Here is a 3,778-nt window from a genome sequence, read left to right as displayed (position 1 = left end):
TAGTGGGCCACACGCACGTGGGCCCCTCTGGGTGCTCCAGGGCTGTGTCTCCCACACGCACGCTCTTCTCTGCAAACCCCGACCCCGGCCCCCACAGCATTTTGGCAAGTGCTTTCACAGCCCTGGTTCTGAGTGCTCCGGGGACCAGCCCAGTCTGATGTGGGACGACCCAGCCAGCGGAAAGACACGGCTCTGGGCTGGGGCCAGGCTGCACCACGGACTGCATAGCCTCAGACAGGGCCCTCTTTGAATTTCACATTCCCTAGCTGTAAAATGGAACCAGCAGCAAGATGAACTGCTCTGTGCTGTTCTTGTGTTGTGACCCTTGAATGCCATCCTGGGATGAAGTGTCACCTGCCATGTGGAAGCTTCCAGTCCTCCTCCTTTTCTTCCCAGGCTAAGGGCATGCAGTTGGGTTTGGTTCGCTTTGGCAATATTTTTTTGTTTGGTTGGTTTTTAATTTTTTTTTCTATTGAGATAGGGTCTTGCTATGTCGCCCAGGCTGGTCCTAAACTCCTGTGCTCAAGTGATCCTCCTGCCTTGGCCTCCTGAGTAGCTGGGACTACAGGCATGTGTCACCATACCCAGCTTTTTTTCCAGCAATATTATTTTTACTTCTAATGCCTGGACTCAGACAATGGCCCCCCAAGGAAATAAAGAAGCTTCTGATGTCAACATTGCAGGAAAACCTGTCACAGGCGGTGGCCTGAGTTGCTATGAGCAGGGATGACCCAGACCCATCTGGGTTTCAGAGTCAAGGACACAGGTTCAAATCCCAGCCCCGCCTTGGTCACCCATGGGCCCCTGAGCCATGCAGGCTTAACCCAGATGGCCTGCGAAGGACCCGGCATGGCCTGTGACTTGCAGCAGTGCTCCTCCCCCTGCACCACTGACCCACCGGCCGTGCCAGGCGCTGAGGATGCGCCATCCCTGCCCTCTCGGGGCTCACAGTCGGGGAGGAAGGAAGATCACAAATGAATACTGAGCAAGATGGGGGTGCCGACTAATGCATCATCAACACACGTTTACTCAGCCGATGTCTACCTGGGCCGGGCACTGATCTAGAAAGTAAAAATTGCTAATGTGTTTCAGACGCGTGCTTTACGCTCAGGACTCTGCCTCTATTACCCACTTACGTCTCACAACAGGCCCAGGGATTAGGCCCTCTTGTCACCCCTTTTACACGTGAGAAAACAGAGGCCCAGAGAGGTTAAGGTCTGTGCCATGCTGTTAGGCAGTGACAAAGGCTGCACTCATTGTCGGTACACTGCCTCCTACAAAATACTAGAGGGTTCTCCGGGGCCAAAGTCCCCCTGCCCTCCTAGAGCTCAGGCTGGTAGGGGCTGTGCAGGAGAGGGGCACAGCGCTGCCATCTGTCATAGCAGATTCCAGGCGGGTGAGATCAGGGAAGTCTTCCTCGAGGAAGTGATCTTGAGCTGAGATCTGTAAGTTGATCAGAAATTACCCGGGTTCAGAGGAGAGAGAACCTACTCATCCTACTCATCCTTTAACAGCCTCTCTGGAGAGCCCTCTATGCCCCCCAGCTTGGGCTCCCACCCACGGCTGCCACATCTCTGTCTGTGCCTGAGCCCTGTCCCCGAAGACTGGGGACTCTCACAGGGCAGAGCGGGGTTGGGGGTGGCTCCTCTGTGTCCTCAGCACGACCCAGCCCTGGGCCCAGGAATCTCAGAGTGACGGAGGGAGGGCAGGCAGTGTGGGCTGAGGCCAGAGGGCGGCATAGCCCGGGGCTCTGTCGCCTCACTGGCTCCAGCTGCCGGGCTGAGACCCCCCCTCGGGAGCTCTAGAGCCCAGGGCGCAGCTGCTCAGGTGACCTGCCAGCCCCACTAGCCCCGATGTTGCTGTGTCCGGGCTGAGTGGCTGGGCAGGGGGCCCGTCTTTGGCCCCAGGAGAGGCTGGAAGGACCGTCTCTCCAGGCAGGACTGCAGGCAGCGTGCGTTGGAGGAAGCCAGGGAGCAGGAATCGCCAGACACGGCTGTCTGTTCTGGGAAAGGGCCTTTTTCCCTCTGTCAACTTTGTCCTTAGCTTGTACCCAGAACTCCACCGGTGTCTATTGGTTGGGCAGCGGAGGCTGTCTGCCTGCCAACATGAAATGGCATTTTGCTGGAGATGTTCTTCCTCCCTCGCTTTCCCTGCCTGTAATTCAGAGCAAGGTGGCATGAGCCGTGACTCACCACCACAGCGAGGGACAAGCCTGCTCCCCAGGAGGCACTTTGAGGAGCTTGAGCGGGGACCCCAGTGAGCACTTGCACGGTGGGGACTCAGGCCCCCGATGTCTCCGGTGCCAGAAAGATACAACAGCAGCAGCAGCAAACACCAAACCCACAGAAGCTCAGTGCAGAAGGCTGGGAGCCCAGGAGCGCCCACGGCGGCGGGCCAGCCAGCCGGGGGACTGGGGCCGGGTATGCCAGCTCTTGACCTCCGTTTCCTTATCTGTAAAGGGGCTGGGATAACGCTAGTACCTGCCTCATAGGATTATTGTGCTAACAAATAAGTCAGCATCACACGTACAACACCTGCTAAGGTGTCTGGCACACAGTGGTGCTCCGTGAATGGTGAATACTGCTGTCATTGTTCCTGTGCTCCAGAAGTTTCTTTGTATCTGTCACCAACAAACCATGGTGACCCAAAAGGAGCCTCAGAAACCTAAGATAGCAAGAAATGGGTCTAGTCTGCGCTCTCGTGTGTTACCAGGACCTTTATAAATGGTGTGGGAAAGTGACCCCTGAGGCCATGACCACAAGCCAGCCCTCGGGCAAGTCCGTGTGGCTGATTCACGTTTCTGGCCCCGGCTGCAAAAACCACAGGCTGAGCATTTAGATTAAAATGGTTTTCTCCAGACTTCTCACAAACAAATGCTAATCCTCTCTGGAGGAATTAACGTTCAGTTCAGGACCAGGAGCAGCTCACAGCTGAGAGTCGCTAAACACGCAGAGAAACGGCGCCCGAGTAAGAACAAGTGCAGGCCACGCGCGGCTGAGTCAAGCCCACTAAGTCTTCAGATTTGAGAATTATTAAACAAGGAATAGAAAGTAAGTTTGCTCAATATGATTAAAGAAGCAAAAAGCAGGGGGAAAATTAAAAATATGAGGTAGGAGCAAAAGAGTCTAAAAGTGTTCCAGCAGATTTGCAAAAGAATCAAATAGAATTTCTAGAAATTAATAAAACAGTCATCGTGTAAATTGTCGCAATTACTTTGGAAAACAATTTGGTGTTTTCTAGTAAATCTGAAGATGAGCACACCCAGTAATTTCCCGCCAACATTTTTTAGAGAATCTCTTGCCCGTGCACTCCCGGAGACACGTGCCAATGTTTCTGGGAGCACTGTTTATAGTAGCAAAACAAACATGAGAAAAATAAAAAAAAAATTAAAAAATAAAAAAGAAAGAAAGAAAATAACTTTTCCCAGGCAGAGGTGTCTAGTCCTGGGAGGCTGGCTTGTCCGATAGTGAGCTCCCCGTCACTGGTGGGAAGGCGAATCGAAACTGATGATTCCCTGTGAGGACGCTGTGCTCTGGGGTTCATTTGCCCTAAGGCTCTAGGAGCTGCCCAAATGCAGGGCCCTTGTCTGATCTCCCTCCTGAGACCCCGGCTTTGGGCCAGGCACAAGGACCATGCTCAGTGGCCGTTTGAATGAATAAACGCAGTGACCGTAGTTGTCTTGCTTCTCCACCCATGCAGACGGCCCTGCCATCCCAACTCCCAGGGGGCCCCCGGCTGGCACACACATCTCCTAAGCCTCTGACTCACGCGACCCCAG

This window comes from Lemur catta, chromosome 6, assembly GCF_020740605.2.
Source record: "Lemur catta isolate mLemCat1 chromosome 6, mLemCat1.pri, whole genome shotgun sequence".
Classification (NCBI taxonomy): domain Eukaryota; kingdom Metazoa; phylum Chordata; class Mammalia; order Primates; family Lemuridae; genus Lemur; species Lemur catta.
This window is presented reverse-complemented; position numbering follows the sequence as displayed.